Source organism: Erythrolamprus reginae, chromosome 2, assembly GCF_031021105.1.
Source record: "Erythrolamprus reginae isolate rEryReg1 chromosome 2, rEryReg1.hap1, whole genome shotgun sequence".
NCBI classification, from domain to species: Eukaryota; Metazoa; Chordata; class Lepidosauria; order Squamata; family Dipsadidae; genus Erythrolamprus; species Erythrolamprus reginae.
In genome coordinates this window covers 865585-885620 of record NC_091951.1, presented here as the reverse complement: position 1 = coordinate 885620, position 20036 = coordinate 865585, and the positions used below count along the sequence as shown (strand labels likewise).

At 44.7% G+C, this 20036-nt stretch overlaps 1 pseudogene; it reads right to left on the bottom strand.

Moving 5' to 3' along the window:
- Nucleotides 1–19496, bottom strand: part of LOC139162992 (zinc finger protein 208-like) — a 47404-nt pseudogene extending 27908 nt beyond the window's left edge.
- Nucleotides 19497–20036: the final 540 nt, after the last annotated feature.

The following is a 20036-nucleotide window of genomic DNA, read 5'->3' as shown; positions in this document are numbered from 1 at the left end:
AAAGAGAAAGAAAGCAAGAGAGAGAAAGAAAGCAAGAGAGAGAAAGAAAGTGAGAGAAAGAAAGAGAAAGAAAGCAAGAGAGGGAGAAAGAGAGAGAAGGAAAGCAAGAGAGAGAAAGAAAGAAAGAAAAAGAGAAAGAGAGAGAAATGAAGCAAGAGAGAGAAGGAAAGCAAGAGAGAAAGAAAGCAAGAGAGAGAAGGAAAGCAAGAGAGAAAGAGAGAGAAAGAAAGCAAGAGAGAGAGAGAGGGAAAGCATCAGAGAGAGAAAGAGAGAGAAAGAAAGCAAGAGAGAGAAAAAAAGCAAGAGAGAGAGAGAGAAAGCAAGAAAGAGAGAAATAGAGAAAGCAAGAGAGAGAGAAAGAAAGCAAGAGAGAAAGAAAGCAAGAGAGAGAAAGAGAGAAAGAAAGCACGAGAAAGAAAGCGAAAGAGAGAGAAAGGAAGCAAAAGATGGAGAAAGAGAAAGAAAGCAAGAGAGACAAAGAAAGAGAGGGAAAGAAAGAAAGAGAGAGAGAAGCAAGAGAGAGAAGCAAGAGAGAAAGAGAGAGAAAGCAAGCAAGAGAAAAATAGAGAAAGCAAGAGAGAGAAGCAAGAGAGAGAAGAAAAGCAAGAGAAAAATAGAGAAAGCAAGAGAGAGAAAGAAAGCAAGAGAGAAAGAAAGCAAGAAAGAGAGAGAGAGAAAGCAAAAAAGAGAGAAAGAAAGCAAGAGAGAGAAAGAGAGAGAAAGCAAGAGAGAGCAAGAAAGCGAGAGAGGGAGAAAGAGAGAGAAGGAAAGCAAGAGAGAGAAAGAAAGAAAAAAGAGAGAGAGAGAAATGAAGCAAGAGAGAGAAGGAAAGCAAGAGAGAGAGAGAAAGAAAGCAAGAGAGAAAGAAAGCAAGAAAGAGAGAGAAGGAAAGCAAGAGAGAAAGAAAGCAAGAGAGAGAAAGAAAGGGAGGGAGAGCAAGAAAGCGAGAGAGAGAAGAAAAGCAAGAGAGAGAAAGAGAGAGAAAGAAAGCAAGAGAGTGAGAAAAAGCAAGAGAGATAGAGCAAGAAAGCAAGAGAGAGAGAGAGAGGGAAAGCATCAGAGAGAGAAAGAAAGCGAGAGAAAAAAAGCGAGAGTGAGAGAGAAAGCAAGAGAGAAATAGAGAAAGCAAGAGAGAGAAAGAAAGCAAGAGAAAGAAAGCAAAAGAGAGAGAAAGAAAGCAAGAGAGAAAGAGAGAGAAAGAGAGAGAAAGAAAGCAAAAGAGAAAGAGAGAAAGGAAGCAACAGAGGGAGAAAGAGAAAGAAAGCAAGAGAGACAAAGAAAGAAAGAGAGAGAAAGAAAGAAAGAGAGAGAAAGCAAGAGAGAGAGAAATGAAGCAAGAGAGAGAAAGAAAGCAAGAAAGAGAGAGAAGGAAAGCAAGAGAGAGAAAGCAAGAGAAAGAGAGAAAGAAAGAGAGAGAAAGAAAGCAAGAGAAAGAGAGAAAGAAAGAGAGAGAAAGAAAGCAAGAGAGAGAGAAAGAAAGCAAGAGAGAGAAAGCAAGAGAGTGAGAAAAAGCAAGAGAGAAAGAGAGAAAGAGAGAGAAAGAAAGAGAGAGAGAAATGAAGCAAGAGAGAGAAAGAAAGAAAGAAACAGAGAGAAGGAAAGCAAGAGAGAGAAAGAGAGAGAAAGCAAGAGAGTGAGAAAAAGCAAGAGAGAAAGAGAGAAAGAAAGCAAGAGAGAGAGAGAGAGAGAGAGAGAGAGAGAGAGAGAGAAAGCATTGTCATCGCTCCGCAGCCTGCACTAGTTGCCGATCATTTTCCGGTTTCAATTCAAAGTGTTGGTTATGAGCCCTTCATGGCATCGGACCAGAATACCTCCGAGACCGCTTCCTGCCGCACGAATCCCAGCGACCGATTAGGTTCCACAGAGTGGGCCATCTCCGGGTCCCATCAACTAAACAGTGTCGGTTGGCGGGCCCCAGGGGAAGAGCTTTCTCTGTGGCGGCACCGGCTCTCTGCAACCAACTCCCCCCAGAGATTAGCACCTCCCCTACTCTACCTGCCTTCCGTAAACTCCTTAAAACCCACCTTTGCCGTCAGACATGGGGGAACTAAGACATCTCCCCCTGGGCATGTTTAAATTGTGTATGGTATGCTTGTGAGTGTGTATGTACTATATGGGGTTTTCTTTTAAATCTTAAATGTTTTAAATGTATTCAGATTATTTATGATTTGTTTTTCTCTGCTGTGAGCCGCCCCGAGTCCTCGGAGAGGGGCGGCATACAAATCTAAATAATAAATAAATAAATAAATAATAAATAAATAAATAAAGCCCTACATGGCATCGGACCAGAATACCTCTGAAACCGCCTGCGGCCGCACGAATCCCAACAACCAATTAGATCCCACAGAGTTGGCCTTCTCTGAGTCCCATTGACAAAACAATGCCATCTGGTGGGACCCAGGGGAAGAGCCTTCTCTGTGGCGGCCCCAGTCCTCTGGAATCAGCTCCCCCCAGAGATTAGGACTACCCCCACCCTCCTTGGCTTTCGCAAACTTTTGAAAACTCATCTATGTCGCCAGGCATGGAGGAATTGATATATCCTTAGCTGTCTTGACTTTATCGATGGTGTGTTTGGGCTGTATGACTGTTTTAATGGGGGTTTTTTAAAGACGGTTTTAACATTGGATTTGTACATGATGTTTTGTTGTTGTGAGCCGCTCCAAGTCCTCGGAGAAGGGTGGCATACAAATCTAATAAATTATTATTATTTATTATTAAGAGAGAGAAAGAAAGACAGCAAGAGAGAAAGAGATGAAGGAAAGCAAGAGAGAAAGAGTGTGTGTGAGAAAGAAAGAAAGAGAAAGAAAGAAAGCAAGAGAGAGAAAGAGAGAAAGCAAGAGAGAGAGAGAGAGAAAGAAAGAGTGAGAGAAAGAGTGAGAGAAAGAGAGAGAGAAATGAGAGAAAAAGGGGGAGAAAAAAGTGAAATGAGAAAATGATTGAGGCAGAGAATGTGAGGAAAAAGAGAGAAAGAAAAGAGAGAGAGAGGTGACTCTTGATTTAAAGCATATGATAAAAAGCACCCAAAGAATAAGAGAGAAAAAGCCCCAGCCCTCACCTGTTTTTGGAAAGGGTTCAAGAGTGTGTTTACACACACACACAAGGGGTGGAGGAGACAGAGATGGAAAAAGAGAGAGTGTCTTAGAGTGTCATTTTTGTTGGTGGTCTGCCCCAGGATTTTGTAAATGTAAAAAATGTGCCGCGGCTCAAAAAAGGTTGAAAATCATTGGTCTGGAGGACAGAAGGAAAAGGGGGGACATGATCGAAACATTTAAACATGTTAAAGGGTTAAATAAGGTTCAGGAGGGAAGTGTTTTTAATAGGAAAGTGAACACAAGAACAAGGGGACACAATCTGAAGTTAGTTGGGGGAAAGATCAAAAGCAACGTGAGAAAATATTATTTTACTGAAAGAGTAGTAGATCCTTGGAACAAATGTCCAAAAGACGTGGTTGGTAAATCCACAGTAACTGAATTTAAACATGCCTGGGATAAACATAAATCCATCCTAACATAAAATATAAAAAATAGTATACAGCCAGATACAATCCAACTACCAAAAGAACATGAGGGAATATGGGAGAAGCACAACATCAAGTATATTAGATAAACTTTTAACTGGCCCTGAAAGTAAAATCATTTCCAAACTATATACTTACTTGCTACAATATGAAAGACACGCAGATGTAGTAAAAGCACCTATGGTGACATGGGCACAGAACATTGGTTATAATATTCACTTGGCCGACTGGGAACAAATACGGAATTGAAATTTAAAAATATCCAAATCAGTACCTTATAAGGAAAATGACTATAAAATGTGTTATCGATGGTATTTGGCACCCACCCAATTAGCTAAAATATATCCAAAATTGAGCCCAAATTGTTGGCAGTATAAAAATAATAATAATGGCATCTTCCTCCATATGTGGTGGTCAAGCTCTGAGACCAAAAAATCCTGGACAAAAATCCACACATGGTTACAAGACAAATAGAGAAAGAATTCTTGCAGGAATTATTCTTATTGGGAATATTTAAAAGGAAATATACTAAAGGAAAAAAATACTTAATATTACATATCACGACTGCAGCCAGAATGACTTTCGCCCAATATTGGAAAAATACAGAACCACCACCACCCCGAAAAAGTAGTAATGAACAAAATATATAATTGTTCCAAAATGGACAAACAGATGATGGAATTAAGGGGCCAAAAAGTTTCTGAGTACTACGAAATATGGGCATAATGGCACCGGTGGATTGAGTGAAGAAATAGAAATAAAAAGAACACAAAACAAAACAAAACAAATTTAATATCTTTTCTCTTTCTTACTTGATGTGGAAGTTCAACCGCTGTTTGACGTCCTTCATAAAAACCAGAGAGCTTCATTCTTTCTTTCTCTGTAAAGAATAATTTCACAATGCATCATGAACAAAAGAGGAGGAGGTCTTCTATAGAAGAGGAGAGAGCAAAAGTGAGACAGCTGGGCCATCAGAGCATCTCCCATTACCTTCCGAGGTCTCCTGGTTTGGATCTTCCCAAGGGATCCTCCAGAAAAATGGCTCATGAGCGGGATCTGGTGGATTCTTCTTTCCCTCCATATCATTGGTTTCCTTCTGCTCCTCCGCCTGGCTCAGGAGGAGGCCTTCCGCCAGGGCCACCGCCTGGGAGCTGGTCTCTGCTCCACACTCCCGCACCCAGCCCTCCATCTCTGGGGGCAGAAGGGACAGGAGATGCTCCAGAACCACCAGATCCAGCATCTGGGCTTTGGTGTGTTTCTCTGGCCTCAGCCATCGCCTGCACAAGTTGTGGAGTCGGCTGCAAAGTCCTCGGGGACCCTCAGCCTCCCGGTATTGGATGGAGTTCCAGGGCAGAACTTCTGAAGGGAGGATGGGTTCTTCCTCCAGGATCTTCTGCCCGGGTCTTGTCCAGATCTCCCCCGCCTTCCCAGGCTGAGCGGCTGCAGGGCCTTTTCCGCTTCCCCCCTTTGCAACAGGTGGGGTCTCCATCCTTTTTCTGTCCTGCAGAGCAACTCCAAAGGGGTCCAAGGACTCTTGTGGGTCTCCAGACGCCTTTTCCTTCACGGGACCATTTCTGGGAACACAGGACAGATCCCTCCAGGTGATCCCGCTCTTTTCTTCTTCCCCCAGGAGAAAATGGGGCCTTGCAAAGACCCCAAATGGCTTCCGGTTTCTGTCTCTGAGGTGGAAGGAAAAACAAAGGCCCAGAATGAGAAGGTGGAATTCAGCCCCTGAGCGACCTTCACCCAACCTGCCCGGAGCCCCAAGAGGCTCATCCCAGCGCAGGGCCCAGGTCCCCCGAGCAGGGCCGGGAACATATGATTTCTTATGTTTGTAGGTATGTTTGGTTTTACAAATAAGGGTTTTTTAGCTCTTTTAGTCGTGGATTTACATGCTGTTTTGTATCACTGTTGTTAGCCGCCCCGAGTCTACGGAGGGCAGCATACAAATCCAATCAATCAATCAAATAAATAAATTAAATAAATTAAACAAATTAAATAAATAAATAAGGAGGCAGCTGCAGAAAACGCCCCTTTCTCTCCCCCTCCGGGAGCCTGGTGCGAATCCCGCCTCCTCCTCCAAGGCCCCCCCTCCCTTCCCCCACTTGGGCCGTTCCCCGAATCTCCCCCCCTTCCCGGCATCCCCGCTTGTTCCGCTTCCGCCTGCAGGGGGAGGGCCGCTGGGGAGCATGGGCCTTGGGAAGAGCCCCCAATCTCACCTCGGGCGCCTCTGGATGTCCTTCCACCCCCTCCCGCAGGCTCCGGGTCTCAGGTGGAGCCCCACCGGATAAGGAGAGCGAGTGTGGCTTCCTAGACTGGCAAGGGACAGTGATGTCACTTCCTTCGCAAGACTCCTCAGAAAAGCCCCTTGTGACGTTTTCCCTCCGGTGAGTCCAATCCCGCTGTCTTCCCTTCCCTTGGCAGAGGGCGCCCCCTGGCGGATTGGGGGTGAAATACCTGGGTGCCAGAAAGGGTGGGAAAGAGGAGCTGGCGGGAGGGGGAAGGGAGAGGGCGGGGATGATGGGCTTGGGAGTAGGAGGAGAAAGGCTTTGGAGTCTCCATTGACCCAAAGGCAGGGAAGGAGGTTGTGGTCTTTCTTCTGTGGCCTTTCTAGGGCGGTTTCCTTCTTTCTTCCATCTCCTGCCCCTCCGTCTCTTTCCTTCAGCCGCTTCTTTGTCTAGAGGAGAGAATGGGATGGAAGGCACAAGGGCAGAAGAGGGGAGGAATCTTGGTGGTGGCCCCAGAGATATTAGGTTTTGAAGGGGATTTCAATGGGTGTCTATGGTTTTATTTGTGTAGGCCGCCCAGAGCCCCTCAGGAGTTGGGAGGCCTATACAGGCAATAAAATGAATTAAAATAAATAAATAATTTTAGCCTCCATCTTTGTGGCTCTTCTCTGCCTTTTTTGTAGTCTCCAGAGCTTATTCATTTATTTAGTGGACAAAACAGAAGGGAAAATAGAAGCCAGACATTGAGGGCAGGAGAAAGGGAGGGAGAAGGAGGCCTGAGAGGGACAGGAGAAAAAAGGAGAAAAGGACGTTGACTTCTTTTTAGCACAGTGCAGGATAAATGTTAAAAACCATCCCAGCCGGACAATTCAATCTAAGGGACAAAAGCAAAGTCATCTTAGCTCTGTTTCTTTTGGATCCTTCAAATGTGAAGATACTGAATTTAATGGCTGGAGAAGGAAACTCCCCATTGTGAGGGAGGGAGGGCCGGCTCCTGCCTGAGGGGATCTGTGCTCTGATTGGTTGCGTTTCCCCTTTCTCCTTTTTTTTCTGGACGCTGTTTGAGATTTACCTCAGGATGTTCCTGACTGTCTTCTCTACTGGGAATATTAAACACATTTATATTGACACAGGGGGCCCACACCAACACAATGATGTTCAACATCGACAAGAGCAAAGTCCTTCACCTACGCAGAAAAAACCCTGGACACACATACAACCTGGGAGAAACCCCTCTTAGCAGTAGCGACTGCGAAAGAGACCTCGGAGTCTTGGTGGACAATCAACTAAACATGAGCCAACAATGTGCAGCAGCAGCTAAAAAAGCCAACACAATCCTAAGCTGCACCAACAGGGGAATACACTCCAAGACCAGGGAAGTCTTAATACCACTCTACTACGCCCTGGTCCGAACACACCTGGAGTACTGTATTCAGTTCTGGTCACCACACTTCAAAAGAGACATTGAAACTCTGGAGAAGGTGCAAAAAAGAGCAAACAAGATGATTAAGGAATTGGAAACCAAGACTTACGAAGATAGACTGAGGGAACTGGGCATGGATAACCGAGAGAAAAGGAGGGCCAGAGCGGACAGGATAGCAGTCTACAAGTATACGAGGGGATGTCACAGAGAGGAGGGGATCACTATATTCTTCAGGGCACCAGAGGCCCGGATGAGGAACTATGGCTGGAAGCTGACGAAGGAGAGATTCAACATGGAGATAAGGAGGAACTTCCTGACGGTCAGAGTGATCAACCAATGAAACAACCTACCAGCGAACGTTGTGAACTCCAACACTCTGGACATTTTTAAGAGAAGATTGAACTGCCACTTGACTGGTGTACTATAGGGTTCCTGCTTGGGCAGGGGGTTGAACTTGATGGCCTTCATGGTCCCTTTCAACTCTAACAATAAATAAATAGATATAAAATGTTTGTGGCCGTGTCTCCCTCTTCCTTTGGACAGCAGCTGCCTATTTCCTCCACATTGACCTCTTCCGTTGCATCTTCCAGTCGTGGGTTTCCATGTTCTCCTAATAGTGTTGGAAGCCAAATCAGGTCCAATTACAGTAAGGGAAGAAAATGGAGGCTGCTGAAGAACAGAGCTGGAAGGGAACTTGGGTCAGGGCAGCACTTGAGGAAGCTGACCCAACCCAGCCAGCCAGGCACAGACCAATAGATAAGAAGCTGAAGTCTTCGAATGAACACATTGCAGCAGGAGTTCTTAAGAAAATATATTTACTTCTTCTTAGCAATAATGACTTCTCTATTTACAATATTACTTATACTCTATCTGACTGTACATAAGCCACACTACAACTTGTTATTGATAATATAACTTTATTTACATTTTATGATGAATAATTTTATTTTTCATTCATTATTATTTTGCGTATGTACCAAAAAAATAAATATATTTTGATTGTTATTAAAATACATCCTTTTTTTTTTGACGTGGGGTACTAAGCATTGTGAAAATTATAGTCAAAAGCTTTGGAAACACTGATTTAGGGTATAAATAAAGTACCGTATGTCCATCACCATCTATATCCGTGATGTCACAGGTGGCACATGAAGCCATATTAGTGAGGACGCAAACTCAGGTGTGCTCCAGCCAGCTGATTCACGACCCTTCTGAGCTCACTGGGAGTGGGGAAACCGTCTGTTTCCAGCTTCTGGATGGGGTGGGGGAGGCTCTTCCCAAGCTCCAGAGCTTTTCTAGGAGCCTGGGGAGGGCAAAACATGGGCAGGCCATTATGTTCTGGGAGTGGGGTAAGGGGTTATTGCACGTATTTTAGACTTTAATATTAGATTTCCTATTGTATATTGTTTTATCACTGCTGTAAGCTGCCCCGAGTCTGCGGAGAGGGGCGGCATATAAATATAGTAATAATAATAATAATAATAATAATAATAATAATAATAATAATAATAATAACTAGTCAACCACTACTACCACAGCAACCACACCTATGCAAATGTGTCATACATTTTTATATATTTACCAGCCAATCAGGTTGCAGCATATGGATTCAGCATTCTCTATGTATAATAGCCATTACAATGACAACAGTCCTTCCTCCTCCATGGGGATATTATATCAAGTTAGGCCTCATCTTGACACCTTGGAGGTCTTCTAGTCCAGGCAGGAGAAACTCTATCATCTCTGACCATTTGCTGTCCAGTCTCTTAAAACCCTCCAGTGATGAAGCACCCAACCTCTGGTGTCAGCAGTTCCACTGGTTAATTCTCTTCACTGCGAGGAAGCTTTTCCTTAATTCCAGGTTGTTTCTCTCTTTGGTTAATTTCCATCGGTTGCTTCTCTTCTTCTGGGGCTTTGGAGGATAATCCCCCCCCATGGGGCAGCCCCCCAAATTCTATTCTGGGGCAGCTGAGAAATGAGCTGGATGAACAAAGGAATTTGGGGCCGTTTCTATGACGTCCAGTTATCCAGAGGAGTCTTTTGTCCAGCCTTTCTCACGGGTCCTTGCCCCTTGCAAGCGCCACGGCCATTTGGCCGGCCAATGGCAGCAATAATCCATTTCTTCTTCCCGTTAAGCCAAGCCAGGCGTCGCTTTGCCTGCGGCTGTTACCTGGCAGCCTCCTTCTGGGGCGGGGGGAACCCCAGAAATGGGGTGTTATTGCTTTTTACTCCTCGGTTTCTTTTGGGGTGTGGAGAAGTGAAGGCTTTGGTGGGATCTGCCTTCTGTTCCTCTGGGAGTTTGAGTTGGAAAGTAACAAGAAGGAGCCGTTGGGTTTGGGGCGGCTGAGTCTTCCACAGCAGAAATGGGCAGATTTCTCGGGGAAAGCTCCATATCTGCTCTTTTATACCGGGTTAATTGATTGCAACATGTCACTTTATATCTTTCTCTACATATTCTTCTATTGCTTGAGACTGTGGCAAGATAACAGATTATAACAGAGTTGGAGGAGACCTTGGAGGTCATCTAGTCCAATCCCTAATGACGTTCTCCATGGAAAGGAGTGGGAAGAGGAGGAGAAGTGGCCAGACTTTAATTTGGGGTCCCATTTGGGGCTGCTTAGAAGGGAAAAGGAGGATCCCCTGACCCACAGAAAAAAAGGGGCAAGAAATCGGGAGGGGCCGGTTCCTCCAGACGTTCCAAGCAAGGGAGACGTATATTTTGAGGACGGTAATCAGCTTTTTCTGTCCTGAAGGGAAGCAGCCCTCTCCCTGGTCTGGCTGGGTTTTCTGGGACTCCCCACACATTGAGTGGGTGGGTGTGTATGTGACCCACAAGTCCTCACTGGCTGCGGGATTACCCCTCCCCCACCCTTATCATTCAGGGCACCATCTCCTCCTACAGCAGAATCTTCCCATTCAATGAGCACACGTCTCTCTGTGTGTGTGTGTGTCTGTGTGTTTGTGAGGGGGCTAGATATCTCCAGTCCCAGAAGAGGAATAGGGTTGTTGAGGGGAGGAAGGGTTTTTCTCCAATTTTGGAGATGGGAGTCGACAGGAAGTGCGGCAGGACCAATGGGAAGTCTCCTTGCTCCAGCGTCATCAGTCTCCGGGCAGAGACCTTTGTGACATCATCTGAAGCAGGAGGGAGAGTTGGGGGAGAGAAGGAAACTGAAAGTGGCTGGGGTGGCTGCTGCTCAAGGGGAGTTCAGGGCAGATCCAGAAGGTACCCTCCATTTAATAATAATAATATTATTAATATTAATAAGAATAATAACAATAATAATAATAATAATAGGATCTGACTGAATTCTGAAGCATAACACACCAGACATTGTGATCGTGGAGAAAAAGAAAGTATGGATCGACATCGCAATCCCAGGGAACAGCAGAATTGAGGAGAAGCAGCTAGAGAAATTAGTGAAATACCAAGATCTAAAAATTGAGCTGCAACGACTCTGGCATAAGCCAGTGAAAGTGGTCTCAGTGGTACATGGCACGTTGGGCGCAGGGCCAAAGGGTCTCAGCGGACATTTGAAAACCATCTGAATTGACAAAATCTCCATGTCAATTGCAAAAGGCCGCTTTACTGGGATCGGCACACATAATTCGCCGCTACATCACGCAGTCCTAGGTGCTTGGGAAGCGCCCGACTGGTGATGAAATACAAAATCCAGCTACACTACTTCAGACAGATGGTTATCCAACATCTGCTGAAAATAATAATAATAATAATAATAATAATAATAATAATAATAATTTATTAGATTTGTATGCCACCCCTCTCCGCAGACTTGGGGCGGCTCACAACAACCATAATAACAATAACAATGTAACAAATCTAATGTTTAAAAAACATCTAAAAAGCGCGTCCATTAAAACCATACAACACAAGCATACCATACATAAAACTATATAAACTGGGGGAGGTATCTCAATTCCCACATGCCTGGCGATTCAGGTGGGTCTTAAGCAATTTATGAAAGAGAAGGAGGGTGGGGGCAGTTCTGATCTATGGGGGGAGTTGATTCCAGAGGGCTGGGGCCGCCAAAAAGAAGGCTCTTCCCCTGGGGCCCGCCAGACGACATTATTTAGTTGACGGGACCGACCCGGAGAAGGCCAACTCTGTGGGACCTTATCAGCCACTGGGATTCATGCGGCAGAAGATGGTTCCAGAGGTATTCTGGTCCGATGCCATGTAGGGCTTTATAGGTCATTACCAACACTTTGAATTGCGACCGGAAACAAACCTCGAGGTGATGAGGGCATGAGCAAATGTGAGGAATGACTCCCTGTCGAAGTAGGGTCACAATTGGTGCATCAGGCGAACCTGGGCAAATGCCCTCCTCGCCACAGCCGAAAGATGATGTTCTAATGTTAGCTGTGGATCGAGGAGGATGCCCAAGTTGCGGACCCTCTCCGAGGGGGTCAGTAGTTCCCCCTCCAGGGTAATGGACGGAGAGATGGGATTGTCCTTGCGAGGCAAGACCCACAGCCACTCTGTCTTGTCAGGGTTGAGTTTGAGCTTGTTGACACCTGTCCAGAACCCAACAGCCTCCAGGCACCAGCACATCCCTTCCACTGCTTCGCTGACTGGACATGGGGTGGAGATGTATAACTGGGTATCATCCACATATTGATGATACCTCGCCCCATGCCCTTGGATGATCTCACCCAGCGGTTTCATGTAGATTTTAAATAGCAGAGGAGAGAGGACCAACCACTGAGGCACCCCATAAGGGAGAGACTTCTGACCCCCCACTAACGACCAACTGGAGATGTAGGAGGAGAACCACTGAAGAACAGGGCCTCACACTCCCAAGCCAGTGTTGGGGCATTCACAACTTCTGGAGACAGGCTGTTCCACCAATTAACTCTTCAGACTGCCAGGAAATTTCTCCTTAGTTCCATTCTCTGCAAAGAGGGGCGGCATACAAATATAAATAAATGAATAAATGAATAAATGAATAAATAAATAAATAAATAAGTTGCTTCTCTCCTTGCTTAGTTTCCACCCATTGCTTCTTATTCTACCCTCAGGTGCTTTGCAGAATAGGTTGACTCCTTCTCTGTGGCAACCTCGGAGATATTGGAACACTGCTATCATGTCTCCCCTGGTCCTCCCCAGTACGTTTACAAAATGAAAATGGTGACTGACTCTTTGAGCAAGAAATGCAAATTCTGGATGGGAAATCATATTTGAGCAACAAAATGGATGGAGCATTTTTAAATAACTGAAAATTGAAAACTTTCAATTCGACATTTTATTGAAAACATCTTAAACTGCTATAGATTGCTTCTAATAGTTGATTCAGCCTTTCATATGCTGACTTTGTAAACTGCTCAGATATAAGTGGTAAAGCACTGTGGAGTAGTATATAAATGTAAGTAGAATTGCTATAGCTATATAGTTTCTCCTGAGCATGGATCCTTTTATGAGAACATAGGTGACCATTCTGAGCCAAGATCTTTCCACACTCCATGGAATTATACGGCTTGTCCTACGTGTGGATCATCCTAGGGAAAGTAAGAGGGTTTTTTCATACTCCATGAATTTATACGGCTTTTTTCTTGTGGATCTTTTCATGGGAAATAAGATGACCACTTTGAGCAAAGGCCTTTCCACACTCCATGCATTTATACGGCTTCTCCCCTGTGTGGATCATCTTGTGGGAAATAAGAGGTCTTCTTTGAGCAAAGGCCTTCCCACACTCTATGCATTTATACGGCTTCTCCCCTGTGTGGATCCTTTTATGGGAAGTAAGAGGACTTCTTTGAGCAAAGGCCTTTCCACACTCCAGGCATTTATACGGCTTCTCCCCTGTGTGGATCCTTTTATGGGAAATAAGATGATGTTTATAAGTAAAGGCCTTCCCACACTCTATGCATTTATACGGCTTCTCCCCTGTGTGGATCCTTTTATGGGATATAAGAGGACTTCTTCGAGCAAAGGTCTTTCCACACTCCATGCATTTATACGGCTTCTCTCCTGTGTGGATCCTTTTATGGGAAATAAGATCCTGTCTTTGAGCAAAGGTCTTTCCACACTCCATGCATTTATACAGATTCTCCGTGTGGATGATCTTGTGGGAAATAAGATGACTTCTTCGAGCAAAGGTCTTTCCACACTCCATGCATTTATATGGCTTCTCCCCTGAGTGGATCATGTTGTGGGAAATAAGATGACTTCTTCGTGCAAAGGTCTTTCCACACTCCATGCATTTATATGGCTTCTCCCCTGTGTGGATCCTTTTATGGGAAATAAGAGGACTTCTTTGTGCAAAGGTCTTTCCACATTCTGTGCACTTATACGGCTTCTCCCCTGTATGGATCACCTTGTGGGTAGTAAGATGACTTCTTTGACCAAAGGTCTTTCCACACTCCATGTATTTATACGGCTTCTCCCCTGAGTGGATCATGTTGTGGGAAATAAGATGACTTCTTCGTGCAAAGGTCTTTCCACACTCCATGCATTTATATGGCTTCTCCCCTGTGTGGATCCTTTTATGGGAAATAAGAGGACTTCTTCGTGCAAAGGTCTTTCCACACTCCATGCATTTATATGGCTTCTTCCCTGTATGGATCATCTTGTGGGATGTCAGATGACTTCTTTGAGCAAAGGTCTTTCCACACTCCATGCATTTATATGGCTTCCCCCCTGTGTGGATCTTTTTATGGGAAATAAGATGACTTATTCGAGCAAACTTCTTTCCACACTCCATGCATTTGTATGGCTTCTCTTTTGTGTCAATCACTTTTTCAGATGCAAGATAGTTATTTCCATGAAAATGAGTGGATGTCCCATTGTAATTTTGTCTGTTGTTTCTTCTTATACCATCGTCTCCTTTGTTTTGGGTTAAAGAGTATTCATTTATTTGTACTTTAGCTTTGGTTAGCTTCACACTTTTCCCAATATATTTATTCCTTATTTCCTCTTGTTGGGCAAGAGAATCTTGAATCAGAGCATCAGTGGAAGATGAGCTTTCCTGATTCCAGCTCTTTGACTGATTTATCTCACGGCTTTCTAATTCCATTCGAATTCCAAACTTCTCATTTCCATTTTCAGCATTGATCAGTTGGAACAGTTCACAGGAATCTTGATCTTTACCTTCAAACCAAAAGGGAAATGAAAATGATAATAAGGTTAGAGAAAAAAGATACAAAGTCAAGTGAAATTCCTTCAGAATTTCTCCAAAATGTCACTAGGTTGTATGTTTGCATGCTTGCACTGGTGTGACATAAACATGATGATTTCTATATTCATGAGTCATGAGAGTGTCCAAACCTTCCATTCTCCTCATGCTCTTCTGGAACCAGACAATGGTGGGAGGGGTGGGGGAATATGGAGGGCAAAGGTTGCAGCCCCTCTGCTGTCATTCCTAAGTATGCACTATTGCCATGGGGCTGCAACACTCATAATTTCGGGACTGGATCCCACGTACTTCGGGGAGGGCTGCTCATAACCTGGAATGGTCACTAAGTGAACTGTCGTAACTCAAGGATGACCTGTACCCTAGGATGCTCTCAGTGACCCTGCAGGAGGCTTTTGTTCTTGAATTGGATTGGGAGAATGCTCTTCCATGGGCTGCGGGGGAAAGTTCTGTTCCCACACAATTTTGGAGGTTTCATAGAACAGCATATAATTTATTTATTTATTCAATTTTTATGCCGCCCTTCTCCTTAGACTCAGGGCGGCTTACAACATGTCAGCAATAGCACTTTTTAACAGAGCCAGCCTATTGCCCCCACACTCCGGGTCCTCATTTGACCCACCTCGGAAGGATGGAAGGCTAAGTCAACCTTGAGCCGGTGATGAGATTTGAACCACTGACCTTCAGATCTACAGTCAGCTTCAGTGGCCTGCAGTACAGCACTCTACCTGCTGCGCCAACCCGGCTCAATAATAATAATAATAATAATAATAATAATAATAATAATAATAATAATAATCCAATACTAAAAACATTATTATAAAAACCAAACATACATACAGACATACCATGAATAAAATTGTAAAGGCATAGGGGGAAAGAGGATCTCAATTCCCCCATGCCTGGCAGCAGAGGTGGGTTTTAAGGAGCATACGAAAGGCAAGGAGGATGGGGGAAATTTTAATCTCTGGGGGGAGTTGGTTCCAGAGGGCTGGGGCCGCCACAGAGAAGACTCTTCCCCTGGGTCCCGCCAAGCGACATTGTTTAATTGACGGGACCCGGAAAAGACCCACTCTGTGGGATCTAACTGGTCGCTGGGATTCGTGCAGCAGAATGACAATACACTCCTCTCACATGACCTCCCTAGGATACATAAAGGCCCACTTTGTTCTTTTCGGCCCCTACAAACACGTTCAAATAGAAATGGAAACTACAGAGAAGAAATGCACAGAAAACATCTAAGCAAAGAGACACTGACTCTTTCCTTCCTTGGAGCACCAGAAGGCCACATCCGTTCCTTCTCCCTCCCTGGAGACGATGTCTCATAATAGTGGTTTTTTAAAATCTCTTTTACTCTGATTGGCAATTAGAAAACTCTTACCCAGAGAGACCACGTTCCTATGGTTTTCCAGCATGACTTCTGAATGCAGCTCTTTCTGATCAGGATCCAACAGAGACCATTCTTCCTCAGAGAAAGACACAGCCACCTCCTCGAAGGACACAGGACTCTCCTGAACACAGAAAAAAGAACAGAAGAGGAAAATTTGCAAGATCTTTTCATGGTCATCAATGATTTAGACAAGAGGATAAAAGGGGAACTGGTCAAATTTGCAGAGAAGACCAAATTGTCAGGAATAACGAAACTCCAGGATATTAACTTGATATATATAGAAGGATCGACACATTGGGTCCCATCTAACAAAATGAAATCAACATTTCACCATTTCATTTGCCAATGACTCTAAAGTGTACAATAGGGTAGATATTCCTGGAGGCGTCTGTAATATGATAAATGATTTAGTTTTACTAGATAAATGGTCAAAGCAATGGAAACTGCAGTTTAATGTTTCCAAATGTAAAATAATGCACTTGGGGAAAAGGAATCCTCAATCTGAGTATTGTATTGGAAGTTCTGTGTTAGCAAAAACTTCAGAAGAGAAGGATTTAGGGGTAGTGATTTCTGACAGTCTCAAAATGGGTGAGCAGTGTGGTCAGGCGGTAGAAAAAGCAAGTAGGATGCTTGGCTGCATAGCTAGAGGTATAACAAGCAGGAAGAGGGAGATTATGATCCCACTATATAGAGCGCTGGTGAGACCACATTTGGAATACAGTGGTACCTCAAGATACGAACCCCTCGTCTTACGAACAACTCAAGATACGAACCCGGGGTTCAGAAAAAATTTGCCTCTTCTTACGAACTTTTTTCGTGATACGAACGCCAAACCCGAACTTCCGGGTTTGGCGTTCGGAGGCTGCTGGGAAGCCCCGCCGCCCGGCTGTCACCTTTTAAAACAGCCGCGCTGCTTTCTAGCAGCCTCCGAACGCCAAACCTGGAAGTTCGGGTTTGGCGTTCGTATCCCGAAAAAAGTTCGTAAGAAGAGGCAAATTTTTTTTAACCGTTCGGAGGCTGCTGGGAAGCCGCACGGCTGTTTTAAAAGGTGACAGCCGGGCGGTGGGGCTTTTGGGTTTGGCTTCGGGAGACGGCTGGGAAGCCGCGCGGCTGTTTTAAAAGGTCACAGCCGGGCTGGGGGGCTTCCCAGCAACCTCCCGAACCCCGAACCTTTGCCGAACTTCCGGGTTCGGGAGGTTGCTGGGAAGCCTCCCAGCCCGGCTGTCACCTTTTAAAACAGCCACGCGGCTTCCCAGCAGCCTCCGAACGGTTCAGAAAAAATTTGCCTCTTCTTACGAACTTTTTTCGGGATACGAATGCCAAACCCGAACTTCCGGGTTTGGCGTTCGGAGGCTGCTGGGAAGGTCACAGCCGGGCGGCAGCGGTTTATTTCCGGGGTTTTTTTTCGTTGCACAGATTAATTGACTTTACATTGTTTCCTATGGGAAACAATGTTTCATCTTACGAATCTTTCGTCTTACATGAGAAAATATTATATGAGAAAATACATGAGAAAATATTATATGAGAAAATACATGAGAAAATATTATTTTACTGAAAGAGTAGTAGATCCTTGGAACAAACTTCCAGCAGACCTGGTTGGTAAATCCACAGTAACTGAATTTAAACATGTCTGGTATAAACATACATCCATCCTAAGAAAAAATACAAAAAATAGTATACAGCGAGACACAATCCAGGTACAAAAAGGACATGCGGGAATATGGCAGAAGCACAACGTCAAGTATATTAGATAAACTTTTAACTGGCCCTGAAAGTAAAATCATTTCCAAACTATATATTTACTTGCTACAATATGAAAGACACACAGATGTAGTAAAAGCACCTATGGTGACATGGGCACAGAACATTGGTTATAATATTCACTTGGCAGACTGGGAACAAATACGGAATTGAAATTTAAAAATATCCAAATCAGTATCTTATAAGGAAAATGACTATAAAATGTGTTATCGATGGTATTTGGCACCGACCCAATTAGCTAAAATATATCCAAAATTGAGCCCAAATTGTTGGCAGTATAAAAAAAAAATAATGGCATCTTATTCCACATGTGGTGGTCAAGCTCTGAGACAAAAAAATCCTGGACGAAAATCCACACATGGTTACAAGACAAATAGAGATAGAATTCTTGCAGGAATTATTCTTATTGGGAATATTTAAAAGGAAATATACTAAAGCAAAAAAATACTTAATATTACATATCACGACTGCAGCCAGAATGACTTTCGCCCAATATTGGGAAAATACAGAACCACCACCACCCCAAAAAAGTAGTAATGAACAAAATATATAATTGTTCCAAAATGGACAAACAGATGATGGAATTAAGGGGCCAAAAGGTTTCTGAGTACTACGAAACATGGGCACAATGGCACAGGTGGATTGAGTGAAGAAAAGGAAATAAAAAGAACACAAAAGACACATAAAAGGGAGGAAAAGGTGAACCTGCTATTTTGCTCTCCATGTTGTGGAAGGACACAAAAATAGTCCTGGCCAAACGGGGGGGGGGGGGGGGATAGAAGGAGAGAGGGGGCTCTTCAAATTTGCTTCACTTCCTGAAGGGAGAAAACAAATCTCAGATCTTTTCTCTTTCTTACTTGATGTGGAAGTTCAACCGCTGTTTGACGTCCTTCATAAAAACCAGAGAGCTTCATTCTTTCTTTCTCTGTAAGGAATAATTTCACAATGCATCATGAACAAAATAGGAGGAGGTCTTCTATAGAAGAGGAGAGAGCAAAGGTGAGACAGGTGGGCCATCAGAGCATCTCCCATTACCTTCCGAGGTCTCCTGGTTTGGATCTTCCCAAGGGATCCTCCAGAAAAATGGCTCATGAGCGGGATCTGGTGGATTCTTCTTTCCCTCCATATCATTGGTTTCCTTCTGCTCCTCCGCCTGGCTCAGGAGGAGGCCTTCCGCCAGGGCCACCGCCTGGGAGCTGGTCTCTGCTCCACACTCCCGCACCCAGCCCTCCATCTCTGGGGGCAGAAGGGACAGGAGATGCTCCAGAACCACCAGATCCAGCATCTGGGCTTTGGTGTGTTTCTCTGGCCTCAGCCATCGCCTGCACAAGTTGTGGAGTCGGCTGCAAAGTCCTCGGGGACCCTCAGCCTCCCGGTATTGGATGGAGTTCCAGGGCAGAACTTCTGAAGGGAGGATGGGTTCTTCCTCCAGGATCTTCTGCCCGGGTCTTGTCCAGATCTCCCCCGCCTTCCCAGGCTGAGCGGCTGCAGGGCCTTTTCCGCTTCCCCCCTTTGCAACAGGTGGGGTCTCCATCTTTTCTGTGTCCTGCAGAGCAACTCCAAAGGGGTCCAAGGACTCTTGTGGGTCTCCAGACGCCTTTTCCTTCACGGGACCATTTCTGGGAACACAGGACAGATCCCTCCAGGTGATCCCGCTCTTTTCTTCTTCCCCCAGGAGAAAATGGGGCCTTGCAAAGACCCCAAATGGCTTCCGGTTTCTGTCTCTGAGGTGGAAGGGAAAACAAAGGCCCAGAATGAGAAGGTGGAATTCAGCCCCTGAGCGACCTTCCCCCAACCTGCCCGGAGCCCCAAGAGGCTCATCCCAGCGCAGGGCCCAGGTCCCCCGAGCAGGGCCGGGAACATTTGGTTTTACAAGTACGGGTTTTTTAGCTGCTTTAGTCTTGGATTTACATGCTGTTTTCTATCACTGTTGTGAGCCATCCAGAGTCTACGGAGAAGGGAAGCACACAAATCCAATCAATCAATCAATCAATCAAATAAATAAATCAAATAAATAAATCAAATAAAAAATTAAATAAATAAAACAAATAAAACAAATAAAACAGATAAAATAAATGAATTAAATAAAAAAATAATAAATTAAATAAATAAAACAAAACAAATTAAATAAATTAATTAAATAAAAAAATTTAAAAAAAATTAAAAATCAAATAAAAAAAATTAAATAAATTAAATAAATAAAACAAATTAAACAAATTAAATAAATAAAGGAGGCAGCTGCAGAGACCGCCCCCTTCTCTCCCCCTCCGGAGACAGGATCGGCCCCTCCGGGAGCCTGGTGCGAATCCCGCCTCCTCCTCCAAGGCCCCCCCTTCGTCCCCCCACTTGGGCCCTTCCCCGAATTTCCCCCCATTCCCGGCATCCCCACTTCTTCCGCTTCCCCCTGCAGGGGGAGGGCCACTGGGGAGCATGGGCCTTGGGAAGAGCCACCACTCTCACCTCGGGTTGTCCTTCCACCCCCTCCCGCAGGCTCCCGCTCTCAGGTGGAGCCCCAACGGTTAAGGAGAGCGAGTGTGGCTTCCTAGACTGGCAAGAGACAGTGATG